General features: G+C 43.3%; 1 pseudogene; it reads right to left on the bottom strand.

Annotated features, from left to right (window-relative positions):
• Positions 1-8,110: 8,110 nt before the first annotated feature.
• LOC126501369 (lipid droplet-associated hydrolase-like) lies at positions 8,111-20,377 on the bottom strand (annotated as a pseudogene).
• Between the last annotated feature and the right edge of the window lie 572 nt (positions 20,378-20,949).

The raw sequence follows: 20,949 nt of genomic DNA, 5'->3' as shown, positions 1-20,949 counted from the left end.
CATGCGTCCAGTGCTGGCATCTGCAACCACACACATTTGCATGCTCAGACACATACATAAATTAAAATGTAAAAGGTGTTTAAAAACCATTCAGAGTGGGACAAGACACTGGAAAACCAGTACTCTACCACATTTAACACAAACCTTTCCCAGAATAGATTTATTGCTTTCTAACGCGAAGTCTTTCACAAGCAGAGGACTCACGGCTGACTCTGATCATGGTTTTCACACCAGGACTCACTCACTAGTGGTCACATGGAGACAGTGCCAGCTACTGCACTGCTTCTGTGGGATCAGGAGCCTGCACTGCACTGTCCCAGATCCCATCCCAAGTCTGCAAGTCTCACCATGTTTTCAGTTCACCTTCTGCCCTTAGCCAGGCCTTGATGCCACCTTCCGCCTAGAGAACATTCACACAAGCTCTGAGCCCTACAAAATCTCCCCAAACTCCCTGCAAAGAAGCATTCACCTACTCCCCATTAACTCCCAAGTCTTTGAAGAACTCAGGTATTGAGGAAACAACACAAACACCTTTAATTTAAGGAAACAGCTGCTTTTGCAGAGGACCTGACTTCCAGCACACATGGCAGCTCACAAGGGACTGCAACTCCAGTTCTAGCAGACACAGCGCCCTCTTCTGATCTCCTCTGGCACTACATGCATATGGTAGGCAGAGGCACATGCAGGCAAAGCTCTCACATACACAAAAATAAAAACAAAAAAATTAAAAAAATATGTTTCCTCAACCAGATCTGTAATTCCTGTATTAATTTTTCTCCTCGGCTTCTAGATTTATATCTATCGCTCCACATTCTGCAGCTTCCTTCTCTTATTTCACTAACAGCGTACTCTGCAGGATAATTCCAGGAATGGGATGCTTTCCACCTCATCTTCTTAACCAGCAGTCTCTTTACGTCACTTTACTTCAGCTGTCACTGTGGAGTACTGCTCTATCTCGGGTCTTTGCAGGTGAGAAATTCCCACACGCTCAGCTGGATGGCTGGGTGGTTCCTGGTTCAGCTGGGCACTGGTGCAGCACACAGTGTCTAAAGGGACTGGATGGCTGGGTGGCTCCTGGATCCGCTGGGCACTGGTGTAGCACACAGTGCACTAGGAGCTGCTTTGCCAAGTGCCTGGGGACCCTCTCGTGTGGCGAGCCTGGCGATGCCAGAGTAGCTAGACTTTTAATATGGCAGCTGCCTACTGAGATGAAGGAAACGGAAGGTCCCAGCCCACTAGGGCTGGAGTTGGAAATGCCAGAACCTCACCCCGAGTCACTGCAGTGACTTGCTGAAAGCAGGTCAGGTGCCCAGGCTAAGGCAAAGCGGAGAGGGAACTCACTCCATTTCTTGAGGAATGAATGGCAGGGAGCCAGGGCTCCTCATCCGCACATCGCTGCACCTCTCGCGACCTCCTTTCCCTTCTCGCAGCTTCTGTGCTATCCTAGTCCGGATGAATGGCTTTCAGAACTTTTACCTTAACTCACAATTAGATATACATTCCAGAATGGAACCTGAGATAGCAGCACACACTTGTAAAATGAGAAACAAATGTCTGGCAATAAATACCTAGATTACAATATAAATACAGGCTGTTCTACTTCTTCAAGAGCTGTTTGGACATTCATAAATGATTTCTTCTCTCAGGGGAGCATTAGACATCCTAGCCTCATGGGCCAAACCCTGGTCAGGTGACTTGCCCTGGACTGTGTGGAGCAGTGTCACCTTCAGAGAGAGACTTTAGAGTGAGCCCACCCCTTTCTATGTTCTCCATGATGCCAGAATATGCTAGACCGAGGCCCTCAGTTTGGATTCTGGAGTAAGACTGTTCAGAGAGAACTGGGGAGGGACCGCCCATCCTCACAGGACGTTTAGTACAAGGAAGAACCAAGCCTTTTCACTCGGGCTTGTGCCCCATGTGTGCAACTGTGGCACAGTCTTCCCCATCCACACTGTAACCCACGGCAACATCGCAGGCTGCGCGGGGACTGTGGGTGATAGTCTGGGAGGCAACTGTGTTTTCTGCACCTTTCTCTCTTCCTCCTTTACACAATGGAACAATCCCTGAGTGTGCACACATCTACACACACTTCCTCCTTTACACAATGGACCAATTCCTGAGTGTGCACACATCTACACACTCTTCCTCCTTTACACAATGGAACAATCCCTGAGTGTGCACACATCTACACACTCTTCCTCCTTTACACAATGGAATAATTCCTGAGTGTGCACATCTACACACTCTTCCTCCTTTACACAATGGAACAATCTCTGCAGTGCGCACATCTACACACTGTTCCTCCTTTACACAATGGAACAATCCCTGAGTGTGCACACATCTACACACTGTTCCTCCTTTACACAATGGAACAATCCCTGAGTGTGCACACATCTACACACTGTTCCTCCTTTACACAATGGAACAATCTCTGCAGTGCGCACATCTACACACTCTTCCTCCTTTACACAATGGAACAATCCCTGAGTGTGCACATCTACACACTCTTCCTCCTTTACACATTGGAACAATCTCTGCAGTGCGCACACATCTACGCCCTCTTTATTCAGTCTCCAATGGGAATTTGCTGTGCGCTGTATTTAGTGCTGCTGACTTGCACTAGGAATCACACCTATTACCTGGTAGTTTTCTTTTCCCTGCACCTTCTTTCTTGTTTCATTTTCTTCAGTGAGAATTGAGTTCACTGCACGTCTGATATGACCCACGATTCCTCTTATGTTTGTGTGTCCCCCACTGCTAGCGCAGGAGTGAAAGTCAGACTGGCCTCATTAGATGTATCACACTGCAGCCCAACTCAACATTTTACCTGCTATTCTGCCTTCAGGGGCCAGTGACAGAAGTGAATTCTTTCATTGTATAGAGCACACAGTGACTCCCTCTCTCTGTCTCATGGATGTGAACTTCTAGAGGCCTGTTCAGATACCTGGCTGTGGAGAAGGGCTCTGTTCAGAAACTCCTGGCTCAAAGCTCATTTTGAACTTCTGAGCTAGAAGACGGTTCTGCTCTCAACACATCCAGACCCTCTCAGATCTTTCCTACTTCACTTCTTATCAATACATCTGGGGACAGGGCCCTTCTTATCAATAGATCTGGGGACAGGGCCCTGGTGACAGCTCCTGGGATACCAGTAGTTCCTCTTGCCTTCCTGAAGGTTGGCCTAACTACTGAATAGAACACAACACAGCCACACACGGTTCTCACAGCACGTCTGATTGGATGGGCCAGGAAGGCCCTGCAGATAGAGCAGCTCAGCACAGGCTGTCTCGCTAACTGCACAGCAGGCAGAAGATCTCAATTTATTTTGTTCTATTAGGAGATTTACTCCTAAATCAACAAATTAAATATCCTAACGTGCCATCCTAACTCTCAGCAAACATTTTCGAGCTACTCAGGTGCAGTCACACATTTGAAGTCTAAAATTCAGGATATCTGATAACTCTCAAAGAACGAAACAGGATCCCAGTGTGGCGGCTCATTCAGCAATCAACCCTGGAGAGCCTTAAGCAGGAGGACTGCCTGGGCTATGAAAGCTCTAGGATAGCAAGTCAGACCCTGTCAAAACAAAAATGAAAACACCCAGAAAAGAAAAACAAGCAGAAACAGAGAGGAAAAAAGAGTCTCTAAACTGTAACAGCACCCATGCACTTCATTTTGTCAGTTATCCTCTGGTATCCTTAGGCCGACATTGTTTGTCTTTACTGACACAAGTTATAACCCGGCTGTCAGTTTCTTCTGCACATAGTGGTGACAGGAGCAATGGGTTTTAAGTAGAGAAATGGCTCCTAGTACTGAGAGGAGACAGAAAAGCTCTAACATAGACAGACAGGACACAGCTTTTTTTTCTTTGTTTTGTTTTTCAAGACAGGGTTTCTCTGTGTAACTGTTCTAACTGTCTTGGAACTAGCTCTTATAGAACAGACTGGCTTCCAACTCACAGAGATCTGCCTGCCTCTGCTTCCCTGAGTGCTGGGATTAAAGCTGTGCACCACCACTGCCCGGCTGATAGGATGCATTTTTAAAAACAATGAAAATTCAAAGTTCCATAAGAATGTTCTGGGGACAAGCAAAATCTCTTGACTACATTGTATCTAGCATAGCACCACCAGGATTACAGTAACTATTGCTGCTCAGAATCTGTAAGTAAACCTCCTCTCTGCTCCATGGTCCTTGATGAAGAAAGCCGAGTAACCACCAGGCACGGGACAAGGCTTTGCTGCCCCTGGACTAGTGTGCTGCACATTACTGAGTTGAAGCTATCTGGAGGTAGAGGAAGACACTTTTGCTGTTCAGAAGAGGTCAGCTGTCTGCTACTGCGCACCTTCCCCAGGGAGCGCCAAAGAACACAAGACAAACTTGCAGAGGATCTGCTCCTCCCAGGGGATGCTGTCGCCAAATGTGAAGGTAACTGACATCACCTCACAACTCAGTCCACAGCCCAGGTAAGTCCTAATCTTGACTTTATGGAAATAACCAATGGGAAAACACCTTTTTAACATGCAGAGGGTTCATGCTGAGAAAGCAGGTTCTAGAAAATAGGGTAAGATTGCTACTGCTAGGGCACCTGCAGGGTTTCTACCCTTTAGCGAACATAAATTCAGCCATGCACATGGTAGGCACACACTGTAGTCTATCACCCAAAGGCTGAAGGACATCAGACACCTTCCCAGACCCTCTATAAACACAGCTAACAGAAGCGCATCCCACTTCAAGATTGGGCTCCAGATGAGGCTGAATCCCAATGAGACCCCTTTCTCTTATTTTTTTTTCATATAAAACGAAGATGACTGCCAATTAACCTCATCTCAGATCTAAGACACTATGGGTCTAAAGACAATTGTGAATATTTGTCAAACTTCTATTTCTATATTTTCATACATCAAACTCAACTAAAGAGAGAAATAAAAATTTAATTCCAGATTTTAAAAGATACAGTTATTTTGCACTGTTTGAAACTATAGGTCAGACAATATTGCATTATGCAATGTCTCTTCAAATGATTTAAGAACAAAGTTGTCAGTAATTACACAAAACTATTGCCAAGAGCTAAACCAAAGAAAACCAAACCACACCAACCAGCTAGTAAACTGCAAATGTGCCCTCAAAATCTTATGGGAGTCAAAATTCCAGTAAAATAACTGGAGATGGAAACAGAAGTTTCTTATTATCACACTTCATATGTTATAAAACGTAACAGCTAACTTAGTTTTGGCAAATGATTAGGGCTTGCAACACTCTGGCTTTCACGAACTCACTTGATTGTCAAGTGCATCTTAAATGGAGCATGTCATGTTAACTTCAGGCATGCAGGGACCGCGTCGTCAGTGAGACACTGAAATTTCAACACTTCGGCATGGATCACACGACCAGATTAACAGGCCCAGGAGTTTAATGGTTGAGGGGTGGGAAGTGGTGGTGGAGAATTTCAACAATGCAGATAATTGAAAGCAGATAAAGCTTTTTTAAAAATTTGTATGAGTGTTTTGCCTCCATTTATAGCATGCACATGCCTGGTGCCTGCAAAGGTCAGAAGAAGGCATCAGTTCCCTGATCTAGAGTTACAGAGGGTCGGGAGCTACCATGTGGCTTCTGGGAACTGAACCCAAATACTCTGCAAGATTACAGACATTTTCTCACTGCTGACACATCTCTCTAGCCTCAGATAAAGCCTTGACTAATGGAAACAGAATCGTAGCGACTGCTCCATCCCTCCCCAAAGGTGCCTTGCATGTTCAGTCATACACATTATTTACTGTTTCGACATGCAAGTCTGTGTGTCTCTTCTGTGTGTATGTGGTACACGGACATGCATGTATGTGCATGTGTATGCATGTCCATGTGGAGGGCAGAGGTTGATGCTGGTTCTTTCTCAGCTGTGCTCCATCTTAGGTTTGGAGACACTGTCACTGAGTCTGGAGCTCACTGATTTGTTGAGGTTGGCGGGCTGACAAGCTCCAGCGATCCACTTTCCCTGTTCCCATGGAACTGACTTATACCTGGATTTTGTGTAGGAGCGGGAGATCTAAACTCAGGTCCTCATGCCTGTGGAGCAGGCACTCCCCTCACCGAGCCATCTCTCCAGCCCCATCAAAGAAGAGGAAATACAGTTTTCACAGCTCTCGGGAACTCCAATCACCATCCATCTTTACAGACGGATTATGTTGTCCTCATGTTTCTCCCTTTCCCCCTCCCCTCTTCCCATCCCTTCCCATCACTATCTTAATTCACGTGTTCACAGGAGACTGCGACCCTGGGAAGATACATGACTACCACCTGGTGAAAGGCTCTGCAGTCGGGGACCTAGTTAAGCTGTGATCAGATTTCTGACCAGAAACTGAGATACAAATGCAAACCATTTACACGTCTAGTCTTGGACAACCTGGTACATAGCAGTAGGTAGCCAATATAGCAGTTAGCATAGTGATTGAAGCAAGTTCACTGTTACTTCCATAACAACAACAGTAGTAATACTTGCTTAGAACTTTAAAATCCCTGGTAACGCTCTTAATATTTTGCATAATTCTTCAGAAAATCATTGAAGAACACATAATTATTTCCAATGTGTTGATGGGAAAACTGAGGCCAGAGACTCCATGACTTCTCCAAATTCATGCAAACAAAAGATGACGAAAAATATTTGAGCCTAAGTGACTAGCAAGAGCCAGAGCTCACGGGGACGGTGTGACTAGGAGCACTCACACGTGGGCTGGCACGAGAAAGATGGCAGCCGCCTACAGGGTAAGAGGAATGACAGGGCAGAAAGGAGGCTGTAAATCACACCAAGGCCGACACCGAAGGTAAAGCTGCTCTCTGACTGAAGCACCTCATCTGGGGGGAAATACCTCAACTGAGGAGAAGCAGGAGTCCATGACCAGAGCACTGTCTTCAGTTTCCTGCAGTCACGCTTAGACATAAAAACATATTTTCTTAAATCCAAAAGGAGAAAATTAAAATCCATTTGGTGTTAGAAACAGGGAGACCATAGTTGTGCTCTTTCCAAGTGCTGGTTTGAGCACTGAGCGCAGCGCGCTGGCAGGAAAGGAGGCAAATTCCTAGTGGGATCCAAGACCCTGCTGGTTATTTCATCACACGGAGTGAAAAGATTCATGGACGGGGCTGCTGTGAAGGGATCCCTTCCTCTTGCTTAGCTGCCTCATCCATGAGACTCCAGGCTCTTAGCTCAGAACTATGCCTCGTCCCCTGGGGCGTCCTCAAGATGGCACAAGAGTGATTTTATACCCATGCGTGCCAAATGAAGACATAAATTATCTTGTAATGGTACCCACTCAACGGGTCATTTCATAATACATGAGTGAAGGCATGTCTTTAAGGCTCTTAAAGAGTACACTTCCTATTGGGGGCACTTTAAATTTTTCTCTGTGATGTCAATGTCAATGTATAGTACACAGCCACACTTAAGAACCAGCTGCTTGCGGCGGTGGGTGTAGCTCAGTGGAAGATGCTTGTCCCTCATGCACTAGGCCCTGAATCCATCCCCAACTACAGGACAACAAACATAAAGACAGATAAAGAAAGTATTTCGGAATGAAAGCTGCATACGTGTCTAAAAATGGCTAGAAAATACAGAACAGACAAGAATCTATACTTACGAACACTCAGCGTGTTCCTTAAAGGCAGGTATTACCTGTCAATAAGATGACACATCATTTTGCTTCTTAAAATAGACAGGAATATTTTCTTATTTCAATTTTTGGGACCAGCTGGATGTAGTGCCTGTGAAGGCCAGAGGGCACAGGATCCCTGGAGCTGTATACGGATCGTTGAGAACCACCGTGTGGGTGCTGGGACTCACACTGGATGCTCTAGGAGTGCGGTCTGAACTGCTGAGCCATCTCCCCAACCCATGCCTATTTTCAAAACACGCTTTCAATACAGACAGAGTCCTGTATATGCTACATGTTCTTAAATATTGTTTCATAAAAGAGAGCAAGTTAAATATAACACTAGAATTCCTGAGAACCTTAGATTCAAAGATATTCATTTAGAACAATCTCTGTCTTTTCCACCATCATTCACGGGAACATTATGGAAATTTCTCAAACATAGGTCTTTAGCAACAGACAAAGATAAAGGCAGCCACTATACATCCCTCCCTCTGCTCTACAAAAAAGCAAAGGAGAGATGAGGCTTTTTGCAAGGCAACAATCAGGTACCCACAGTCACCTTCTCAGGCATACTTACGGGCAGCTCAGGGGCATCCTTCATGACCCGAAGAACAATATAGCTGCCTATGGAGTGGCCAACGAGGATCAGCTTCACATCCTTGGGCACGTGAGCTCTGAGAAAAGCTATTTTGTGCTGTATTTGACCATTCAGACCATAGATGTCCTCAATTTCTTGAGCATTTGACTCTAAAAGCAAATGTATAGAACATGCTTTAATGAATAAGTAAACAAGGTAGAACAAGCTCTACAAAGTGCCGAGACTTGAGGCAGTGACTCAGAGTCATGCACTGAGCACTTGTCACAGCCTGTGATAGACAAGCTGCAGTGCTAGACACTTAGATTACAGACATCCGTCCTCACCACAGAACGGGAAAGGCAGCACTAGCGGAAACGTCCCAGCTATGGACACTGTAAAGACTGACAGCTGTGGACCTATGAAGTAGGGCAGCTGAGAGTCAACTGCAGGTCTCTCCTCGAAGCCCGTGAACTTGCAGCTCCTCCATGAACCATTGCTAGTTTAGGTCGGTAGAGCTCAAGGTTGGTCACAGAGCGAGTACTCGGGAAGGGCTGCTGGAAGATAGCTGGGCCCTGACACAGAGTTTCTGACACAGTAAGTCTGTGCAGAGGCCCAAGAATTCCCCTTTCTAAGTTTCCAGGTGATTCAGGCAGGCTGAGTCTAGAGTTACACACTGGGAACCACTGGGTTAAGCTGACTCAGATCCAGTGAACTAAGAAAACACATGGTGGATACTGTTGACTATGTTGAATAATCTGTGCATATTTAAAGAACTTAAAGATTTAAGTAGAAACCTCAATGCTAACATGCAGTCATGACCTGCAATGACCTTTCTGTTCCTATTCTTTTTCTAGGGTCTTCAAGATCTAATTAAAAGCTACACTTGCTTAAGCTCACTGGGCCAGAAAGACAAAGACGGTATGTACTCACTTATAAGTGGACATTAGCTGTTAAGTTAAGGACAATCACACCACAATCCACAGACCCATAGAGGCTAAGTAATGGGGAGGGCTCTGGGATGGGTGTATATATTTCCCTGAGAAGGGGAAACAGATCTTGTTGGTGAACTAGGAACATTTGAGTATGGGAACAGGAGGGATCAGGTTGAATAGGGAGTATGGGGGGAGAGAATGTGGGGAGAGATGACTGGACCTGGAGGGTATTTGGGGGTAATGTGGAATCCTAGTGCAGTGGGAACTCCCTGGAATCTATGACGGTGTCCTTAGCAAGGGCTCCCGGTAACAGAGGATATGGAGTCTGGACCATCTAACCTCTGTAACCAGGCAAGGCTTCCAGTGTTGGGACTGGAACAGCATCCCAAACAAAAAATATCTGACAGACAATCCGTTCTGATTGCAAGATGTGTTGGGACAATGGTGGCCCAGAACTTGTGTGAGTGGCCATCTAATGACTGGTCTAATTTGAGGCCCATGCCACAAGTGGGAGGCCATGTCTGAGACTAGCTCCATGACCAGGAACCAAATGCTGGATAGCCCAGAGACTTACAGTAGAACTGAACGCGACTCGGAGGATAAAAAAAAAAAAATCAATGAAATGATCCCGAATGATGTTCTGCTATATTCACAGATCAGTGCCAAATCCAGTTGTCACCAGAGAGGCTTCCTCTGGCAGCTGTTCAGAGTGGATGTAGAGACCCACAGCCAAACCAGAGGTGGAAAGAGAGCCCAGGTTGGAGGTCTCCATCTGGTCCCTCCTTTTGGAGCTAGGAGAACCCTGCTGAAGAGGAGGAGGAGCAGCAGCTTTGGGACCTAAAGGGGTCAAAGACATATTGAGCACATGGCTGGCAGAATCAACTGATGGGAGTTCACAGACTGAAGCAGCATTTGAGGAACCTGATGGGTCTGTGCTAGGTCCTCTGCATAAATGTTATGGTTGTTGCCTGTGTTTTGGGAGCATTCCTGACAGGGAAACTGGGGGTGTCTCTGCCTCTTTTGCCTGCACTTGGAACCCCTTTCAAATTTCTGGGTTGATTTACCCAGCCTTGATGTGAAAATCTGCCTGGTCTTACAGTATTGTGTCGTGCCATGTTCTGTTGACATCCCTGGAAGGCCTGCTCTTTTCTGAGGGGAGATGTGGAGGAGGGGGTTGAATCTGGTGGAGAGGGGAGGTTGGGGTGCTTAGAGAAGTGGAGGGAGGGGAAGTTGCTGTTGGGATGTACTGTATGAGAAAAAATAAACAAACAACAACAACAACAACAAAAATGTACACCTACCTTCAAGGGCATTATGTTCTAGGAGAAGGAAATATAGATTTTATTTATTTTGCATATGCACATGTGTGCATGTTTACATGTATGTGGGCACACATGTTTTGCAATGCTTATGGGTGCCTGAGGTTGGTGGTGGGGGTTTTCCTTGATCACTCTTCGCCTTATATATGGAGGCAGAGTTTCCCACTGAACCCAGAGCTTGCTGTTTTGATTGGCTTGGTTAGCCAGATTGTCCTGAGGATCCTGTTTTTGACTTTTTCTTGCTGGGATTACAGTAGAGCCATCGTGCCCACTTAGGGTCCTGAGGGTCCAAACACTGATCCTCAGGCTTCTGCTACAAGCACTTTGCCTGTAGAGCTAGTTCCCTAGCTCCCCCACATATATTAAAAATATAATTATGAAGCCCTCAAGAAGTCCCTCAAGTAGGTAAGTATCTCAGCATCTACGGGGTTATGGTAAGTGGCAGTGATCCTCTGTACTCACAGAAGTACTATACCTCCATGTTCAGAGAGTCCGGTTTTATCCCATGCTTATTCAGTCCCAGTCCAGCTGGTCTTGGTGAGCTCCCAATAGATCAGCCCCACTGTCACAGTGGGTGGGGGTGCACCTCTTGAGGTCCTGACTTCCTAGCTCATGTTCTCCCTCCTTCTGCTTTTCATTTGGATCTTGGGACCTCAGTCCGGTGCTCCAATGTGGGTCTCTGTCTCTATCTCCACCCATCGCCAGATGAAGGTTCTGTGATATTCATCAGTATGGCTATAGGATAGGGTCATGGACAATGAGAGCTGATGAGAGGCCAAGGACAATGGCACTGGGTTTTGATCCTATGGCATGAACTGGCGTTGTGGGAGCCTAGCCTGTTTGGATGCTCACCTTCCTGGACCTGGATGGAGGGGGGAGGACCTTGGACTTCCCACAAGGCAGGGAATTTGGACTGCTCTTCAGACTGGAGAGGGAGGGGGAATGGAGTGAGGGGAGGGGGAGGGAAATGGGAGGCGGGGAGGAGGTGGAAATTTTTTCAATAAAAAAAAAAAGAAGTACTACACCTCTCTCCAACTTCCTCAAGAAAAACATTACAAGAATACTAGAAATACTACTAGAACATTATCATAGATGTATATGTTTAGCTAATATTTGAATGGGAACATGCCATGTTCATATGTGTATGTTTAGCTACAGATCAAATATTAAATGTGTAAATTTAAGTATGTATTTTCATTCAAATAGTATTTATAAAACCCCAATGACCATAAAACTAGACATAAGACTAGAAATTAGTGCTGTGTTCTGGGACTGAGTGTGCAGACAGTGACCCCTCCTCTTACATTGGAATTTTCACATCACAGAATTCTTCCATTTTACCCATTGTTACTTCAAAATGATATTCTAATATTTTCAATCAAATATCACACATGTAGGAATATAAAGGCTGAAATCAGAACTTCAGATTTGAAATGATCTGAGCTAGATGATATGTCGTTTATTTCTTGATGGACTTTTAAAAACAAACTACGTTCATCTGATATGTATCTTATAATCGACAAATCTAAAAAGCCACAAAATTTTTACTCTAAATTCAAAGTATAGCCAGAGATGGAATGCAAGAAAATTTTATATTATTTGTTTATTTATAATAGTAAAATGGGTCTGGCAATGCTAGCCATCATTACTGTTAAGTAAGTATGAACATTGAACTTTGTTTAAAAAAGAGATGTTTTCACACACAGTCCCCACGTGCCATCATCTATTTTACAGGGAAAAAAGTTACTTCATTGTTAATCAAACAGGGAAGAGAAAGCCGAAAGGACTTTGTAAGTTCATGCTACAGGACAAAGAAACAGCAGGGGAGAACTGTGGCCCCTACTTCTTTATGACTCATTCCTTCAGAGATCTGAACAACATTCCTTTCATAGTTATCCTGAGGTTTACTATCTGAGGTGAAGGGCCACCTCACAGTTTGGGCTCATCTGCTCCCAGCTCTCTCCGTGGTCTGTAAGCTCTTTGGATGGAAATACTGGCGAGACTCTGCCAGCTCTGAAAGCGGAATAAGAGACGGCATCTACAACCATTTACAAATGCGACCTTACCAAAAAAAAAAAAAAAAACCCATGAACCTAAAGAATGACTTATAAAAGAATTTCAATTATTATTCTCCAAACAGAAGGTATAATGGAATAATCAAAAGGTATCAAATTATATTTCCCACTTGACGGGCATGAAGGGTCTGCCAAAAATCTTAACAGATAAATGCGGGGAACAGGAGGGAGATTCAGGAAGAACAAAATGCCACAAACAATAAAGAAAGCAAGAGGCACAAAGCGCAGTATTTGGAACCGATAAGGAGTCTATAGGGAGCCATGGAACTAAGTGGCTGGAAGAGAAAGTTGACACGAATCGAGCAGGACGTGGGCCATTGCAGCAGAGCACGTGACTGCACAGAAAGGAGCAGCACGCTTGGCTGTGGGCTCCAGGGCGGGTGCTGCCATGCCGACAGCCCCGGTACATCAGGGACTACTGAATGCACTTGGAAAGGTGCCAGGGCTTTTAGACATACTATCCAGACGCTAATGCCTTGAGTTTATTTGCTAAGCCTCTCTCATTCAAAACTCTGCAATATGAACAAGGCTCCCCACTCTTCTCTGCCCCAGGACTGTAACCATGGGCTCCATTTCCAGATCCCTCTCCAGCTCTGCACTTTAACTTGGAAACATGCGTGCGTTCCTAGTGGCTGTGAGCAGCTGCTGGACCTTCCCCATCTTTGGGCTTGTCTTTCCTCAATGTTCTTCTGCTAGTCACTGTCCTGGACAGGGAACTCCTCCAAGCAGTCTCTCTCTCTGTCTGGAGGACTATTGGGCGTGGTTTTGTTTCTTTATAACTGCACAGGCTAAATTCATCTTAATTGAAAGACTGGTAATATTTCATCTGCTACAGTTGAACCAGTATAATTTTTTTATCTTGTGCTTCATGGGTTTTGAACAAAGGACCTGAAGTAGTTGATAATAAATTTACCACTGAGTAAGCGGACTCCAATAAGTCAAAGCCAAACAACAATTTAAACTCCCAAATTGTTTTAAAAAAATATGTATCTTTCTTGAATCATCCCTATGTGGTATCAGAGAACAGCTGTTATTATATTCTGTCATTACATCCACTTTACGATTCTGTCAATGTGCTATAACAAGAATATCATTCCCAACTGTTCTCAGTTTTAACGCATGCTCACATGAGGTGAAGCATGCTGCCAACCTCTGCTGTGCTGCTAGAGCTCTCGCTCTCTTGCTCATTATGCATTCTGCAAGCCATGCTGTGCATGTCAGGCACCTGTACTTAATGTGACAATCCTGCATGGGAACGATGCACCTGTCCTGCCTGCACTGACCCATCTTATGGCCCCCACTCTAAAGCACAACCTCTAATAGGTAACGTAGGTTGTAAGGCCCAGGGCTACACTTGGCCTCTTAGACCTTTTGGGATACTTAGGATACAGATGGAAATAGTCACCTCGGAAGGCGGACATTGGCATCTCTATTGCCTAGTTGATCATAAATCCTAAGTGATGACACTTCAACGTCCGCTGGCCTCTGGGCCTCTAGATGGCACTGTTCTCATTAGGTAGCAAAGAGCTCAGACTAATGCTAAGTTATTAACACATTATTAAGTATAGAACCAATCCAAACAATAAGCATTCAAGTAAGTTATAAATAAGCAACAACCATTTTAAAACACAAATATATTTCCTAATTTCCTAAATTCTGACCCACAACATACATATATCTTTTACTTGTGTTGGGCACTAGTGCATAGTAAGGAAGAATCCATGACCAAGCTCTGGAAGATGGGGTCCTAGGACCAGCAGCAGGAACACTGCTGGGAACTTTCTAGAAATGAAGACTCTCAGGTGGTGCCCCACATCTACTGATCAGCGAATCTGGGTGTACACTTATTCTAATAAAGCTTTGGATAACTTTGAGGCATGTCAAAGTTGAGAATGCTGATTGTAGGGTGGGTAATCCTTCACATCTGCTCTCAATTTCAAAGTTGCTGCTCATATTCTGTTTATTTGCTTCAGATTTTAGTATATTTTTGGATGGCTGCTATGACAATTGCTGTTGCTATAATTAAGAATTCTCTCTATACAACACACCTTTTACTACAAGATAAGGATGAAGGAATAAAACATGATAGCTGCATATCACTGAGAAGTTTGAGCAGAGGGATTAGATAATTAATCTTCATTAGGGATCCACATTTAAAGAGTTTCTTGTAGACAGCAGATAGTTGGACCTTGTTTTTATCTACTCTGAGAAACTATCTTTAAAGTACTCATTCAAACTGATTAGTAATACAATTAGATAAATGATTATATACAATTTTACAAGTGATTTTTAAAACAATTATGTGCCATATGAATGTCTATGTGTAGGTATTGTGCATGTGAATGCAGGTACCTGGGGAGTCCAGAAAGGTGTGTTGGATTCTATGGAGCTGGAGTGATTGTGAACTGCCCAACTTGGGTCCTCTGCAAGAGCAGTAAGTGCTCTTAGCTGCTGAGCCACCTTTGCAGCTACTCTAAGTGCTTTCTAGTTGATACATTTGCCTTTCCCCTTTCTTTCTTTTAACTTTTTCTAGTCTTAATTAAGCATATTTAATCATCCCATTTTCTCTTTTTATCATAGTACCTATATTTCTTAAAAAACTTCTAGTAGTTGCCCTAGAATTTGCAGCACTTACTCTAAGTCCCAGTAACAGTCTACTACTTTGCCTTCAGTTCATGTGTGTTATATAACACTGCCATGATAGTATTTGTTCTGGTTCATGCTTTAAACCATTGCCAAGACTCCGACCACTTACCCACACATTATCATCACTAATTAATTTGAGTAGTTATTAGGTAAATTTAGAATAAGAAAATTTAAAAATCTTTTAATCATTTCTTCTTCCTTGCTTTTCTGTTTTATATTCTTATTAATTAATTTGTGTATGTATGTGTGTTTATGTGGGTGAGACCATGCATGCCTGTGTGTGTACACTTATGGACACATATCTGCACAGGTGTCCACATAGACCAGAGGAGGTGCTGTATGCTCTGGAAGCAGAGTTGCAGGTAGCTGTGGACTATTGGACATGGGTGTGAGGAACTGCACTCTGGTCCTCTGAAGAACAGTGATGGCTTAACTGGTTAGCCATCGCTCTAGCCATGACTTTCCATTCTTGCTATAGGTCTGATTTTCTGTCTTCAGTCTTCTTTCCTAGGGCAGAGCTAAAGCAGAAGGTCTCCTCAGCTTCTGTCTTCAAAGTCTTTACTCATCCTTTACTTCCAAAAGTAATTTTATTAGACACAGAATTCTAGGCTGCTAATATTTTTCGTTCAAATATTTTACTTTATTCCCCTCTTTATATCTGACAAGAAGGCACTGGAAGTCTCATTGATGTCTTCTTTCAAGGCTTCTATTTGCCTTTGGTTCCCTGTAATTTCAATATGGTGAACACAAAGTTGAAGATTTTGAGTATTTATCCTGCTCAGTGTACTCCACGTTTCCTGAATCTGAGTTTTATGATTTGACTTAAGTGCTTCCATTACTCTGGCTCCATTCTCTCCATTCTCTGGTACTGTATTATGCGGATGTCACACCTCTGAAATGGCCCACAGTTCTTGAATATTCTGTTCTTTAAAAACATTATTATTTTTGTTCTTGCATTTCAGTTTGGGAAGTTTCTACTGGTCTATTTTCAATTCCACAGATCCTTCTCTTAGCTGCATGAGGTCCAAAGAAGCCCAGGAAGCCAGTCTTCATTTTGTTGCAGTATTTTAATACTTCCTTCTGATTCCCTTAAAAGTTCCCAGCTGTCACTGGGTTCCCACTCTTCTGCAGTGTGTTACAGTTCTCACTGGAGTCTCGATATTGACTGCCATGTTTATTTTAAATCCTCTATCTGAGTGTCTGAAAATCGGCACTAGGCACATCTGAGTTTGGTTAGGAGTCACAGTTTGTTTAGTCTTCTTGACTTTTTCTTGCCTTTTACGAAGCCTTGTAACTTTATGACTGAAGTTGGACGTGATGTGCCAGTTCTAGGAACCGAGGGAAACAGATCCTTGCATGAAGCTTGATATCAAGGTGGCCAGGACCTGAGCTACATTTAATATCCGTCAGAGGCTTTGGTTCCCTCCACGTCTTTGCTGTTCCACCCTTCTCCCTCCTGATCTGCTCCTGTGTCATGCAGTGCACACACCTTTGTTATATCAGAAGTCTATTGACATGTGGTAAAATACGGGAGGAAAGTGATCTACAACCTTATACTTAATGTCATGGGGGCGGGGCTGAGACTGGGAAAAAATACTTCTCAAATTCTCAGATAATTACTGTGTTAGATTTACTGTCATGACAAAGATCCCATGGAGATTAGCTCATGGTTTCAGAGGTTTCAACCCATAACTATCTAGCCCTATTGTCTTGGGTATTTTGGGAAAAGACCATCTAGGCAAGGAATGGCAGAACAAAACTGTTGGCTTTCTTCTGGCCAGGAAGTAAAAAGAGAAGAGGCGGACAGGGGAAACAACAAATCCAAGCAAGGTCTGAGGAAGTGATTTTTTTTAGTTGAGGCCCAAAAAATAAACAAAAGCTGTGAAGAAATAAAGAGCTCACTTATTAAAGCAAGAGAAGTTGTCCCTCCACCCCTGGATCTTCTTGTTACATCAATATCATCATGACTAAGGAATATGTGTGGATATAGAAGCCTGTATGCAGCAGGGACGATGAGGAGAAATATACCAGTCAGCATCTGAGGACCATGACAGGAAATTTGCTTTTTAGTCTAAACAACACAGGACAAGGTTAAGAGGGTTTAGGCATGATCAGATTTCTGCTGTGAAATATAGTTTAAGATGTGGTACATTCATTCATGCTGGAGAATATTTCTTTAATGATGCAAACACATGTTGCATTCTTTTATGCTACATCTGTTTAAATCTGTAAAGCTGTGTTACTCTGCCTGCCTAAAATACCTGATTGGTTTAATAAAATAGCTGAATGGCCAATAGCTAGGCAAGAGAGACACACAGCTGGGGGTTATCAGGCAGAGAGAATAAATGAGGGAGAAAACTGAGAAGAAGGGAGGAGTGAGAAAAGGAGGAGACACAATCACAGTGGGCAGCCACCCAGCTGCACAATCAGCCATGGAGTAAGAAGAAAAGAAAAGGATATATAATAGAGAAAGCTAAAATCCCAGAGTCAAAAGGTAGATGGGGTAATTTAATAAAAGCTGGCTAGAAAGAAATAGACCAAGCTAAGGCCCAGCATTCATAAGTAAGAATAAATCTCTGTGTATTTATTTGGGAGCTGTGTGGGCCTCCAAAGAGAAAAAAGTAAAAAAAAAAAATCCAACAATATAGTTCAATCATTTTCTACATTAAGAAATAATTAGAAAACATAAAATTGTGGTAACCTACACAGAATTGGCCACTTTCTATAAAGATGGGAAGCATCACAGCTTATTCAAGAAGAATCAGATAATCTCTGTAGGCCCACTATGAACTAAAGAAAGTCAAGCTTAAAGACGGAAGAGCTCGCAAACAAATCCAGACCTGCAAGGCTTTACTGGTGAATTCTGCCAAGCATTTAAGGGAAGAAATACTATCTGTTTATATGTATTTTTTAAGAAAACATGCAAGGAAGAAATAGTTATCAGCTTATTCTGTGAGGTCTATATCACCATCACACCAAAGCCAGATGCAACTTCTAGAAAAACAAAACTATAGGTCAGTATCACTGTGAACAGAGATGATAAATTATACAGTTTTTTGATGAAAAATTATCCCCTGAAAATTGAACTCATCAAAAGGTTAAAAAAATGTACATTGTGACTGAGTAGAGTTGATCAAAGGATGACACCATTGATTTAACATTTAAAAATCAATTGTATCTGTCATACTTATAAACCGAAAGATTCACACACTCAAAAGATACAGAAAAAGTGGAACTTACCTTTTGTCAGGAATATATTTAGTAATATAGCTACATTTTTAAACACAACATACATGAAGTACTGAATCACAATTCCTAGATTCTGTATACAGTCTTTGTACCTAGTGAAGCTAGTCTCTTTCCATTGCTGTCTATTTTCCTATATATTTAATCTGTTTCCCATTTGAGAAGAGTCTCTCACACTCTAGCACATCCTGGCCTGTATTACAGAGCCTTGGCTGTCCTCAAACTCAAAGTCCCTGCCCCTGACAAAAGCAACACAACAAGAACAAAGGAGATATGAACTAAATGCCAGGAGCACACCGATGCTAAAGGTGTCTCTGAGGATTTGTTAGAACTAAGAAGCTAATTTTAAAGATCAGTTAAATGAGGTTCCCTTTCTCTCTCAATAAATAACAAAATAATACTATGAAGGCAAATGAAGAAAAGGCAAAAGGTACCCCAGATAAGGAAACAGTGAGCAAGGACGAGTCCTAAACATGAAGGTTCTACAGACAGGAAAACACAGGGCAAAGTGTTGATGTAGGTTTCTGTCTGCCCAGTCCTGCAATAAACACACAGAAACTGTGTTATTATAACACTGCCTTGCCTATTAGCTTATGATTCTTATGGGCTAGCTCTTATATCTTAAATTAACCTATTTCTATTATTTTGTATTTTACCACGAGGGGCGTGGCCTACCAGAAAGTTTCTGGCTGCCGACTTGTGTATTTCTCCTCTGGTGGCTGTGTGGCACCTCACTTAATCTGTCTTCTTTCTCCCAGCATTCAGTTTAGTTTTCCTGCCTAGTTCTACTCTTCCCTATCACAGGCCAAAGCAGATTCTCTATGCATTAACCAATAAAAGCAACACATAGAGGAACTTCCCACATCAGAAAAGCACATGGAGGCAGAGGACACAGACGACTCACCTGTGAAAGAATCTGCTTTATGTAAAGATAGCATTGCAAACCAGAAGGGCAAAGATAATGCTATGAATCTAATGAATGGGATGAACCAGTTAATGACCGTCTAAGGAGAGAGGGAGCAACAGATTTCTTCCAGCCTGAGGGATTCTCCACAAACAGTGAAAACACATGGCAGGCAGAGCTGTTTTTATAATCTTAAAGGAATAGACCATTTTGACCAGTTTTATGATGGTGTATATTTCTATACAACCAAATAAATGCAGAAATAAGGCCAAAGTCTCACTAACAGGGAGGCCTGCCATGTGTCCCAGGCAGAACACAATTCCAAAGTTTATTGCTTGCAACCCACCAGATACCTCTGACAGTGACATGGAAAATTCACAAAGGGCCAGGAAGAAAATCCCAGGATAAAAACTCCACATTAAACAGATAATCATCTTAAAATAAGGCGGAAGAAAGTTGTTAGAAACTTAAACTTTGAGCAGGGCTGTGGTGGCGCACACCTTTAATCCCAGCACTATGGAGGCAAAGGCAGAGGCAGGCCGATCTCTGTGAGTTCGGGGCCAGCCTGGTCTACAAGAGCTAGTTTCAGGACAGGCTCCAAAGCTACACAGAAACCCAATCTTGGGGAAAAAAAAACCAACAAAACTTAAACTTTGATAAAGATATAAAAACATTTACAAGGGAAATTACAGAACTGTGCATGTGGTACCTTCTCCATTAGACAAGGCTCCCCTGTATTATATATCAATGTAAACAAAACTGAAACCGCACACCCAGAGTAGTAACCATGGTTGCTCCAGTAATTTCCCTCTGGTTCGCCACAGTTTACCAATAGCAATTATGAAATCATAGGTTTTGAGTATCTGTAACGTTTAAACTTATCCGGAATAACGAAGACAAGCAGTTTCAGCCTGTTGACACTGTTCATTAAAGAAATTAGTCCAGGGCCCACAATTATATAATCTGGGTTTCAACTCCACCACAGAAAAAGAATTCCTCATGCACAGAGATTTCTTTTTGAACTTCTGAGTCCATAGCTAAATAAAAGGATGGGGGGGCAGGTATGAGAAAGAAAATAAAGACCGAGCAAAAGGCAGGAGAGGTGTGCACAACTGTAGTCTCAGCCCTCAGGAAGTGGACGTGTGAGATCAAGGTCAGCCTCTTTAGCTACATAGAGTTAGACCCTGTCTCAACCTTCTTTTCACTCTCTCCCCATCCCGCACAAAAGGGAGGAAAAGATAAAACCTTGAACCAAAGACAATATTGAAGAATTAGAAAGGGTCATTTCAAAAACACTCAGAACAGAATGCCACAGGGCACGACTCAGGTGCAAGACTATTCAGCTGTCTGCATCAAAAGACTGAAAGGCAAATTCTAACAACCACAAGGGGTTTCCTGAGAAACAGGCAGTCATCTGGTCAGGAATGGCCAGGAATCACAGTCAGATTAGTATTTTCCCCTGTGGCTGTCTCCAGTTGGAAGCCACGGTGCCCTTGGATGACTTCCCTGCCCTAGGCTGGCGTTCTCTGGTAGCTCAGTGCCTCACCTGAGATGGGCCCTCAACCTTCGCCTGGCAATGGCTGGGGGAAAGCTCAGCTCTCCCAGGA

The sequence above is a fragment of the Alexandromys fortis genome, unplaced genomic scaffold (genome assembly GCF_014885135.2).
Source record: "Alexandromys fortis isolate MF-2015 unplaced genomic scaffold, M_Fortis_MF-2015_v1.1 scaffold_30, whole genome shotgun sequence".
Taxonomy (NCBI): Eukaryota; Metazoa; Chordata; class Mammalia; order Rodentia; family Cricetidae; genus Alexandromys; species Alexandromys fortis.
This window is presented reverse-complemented; position numbering and strand designations above follow the sequence as displayed.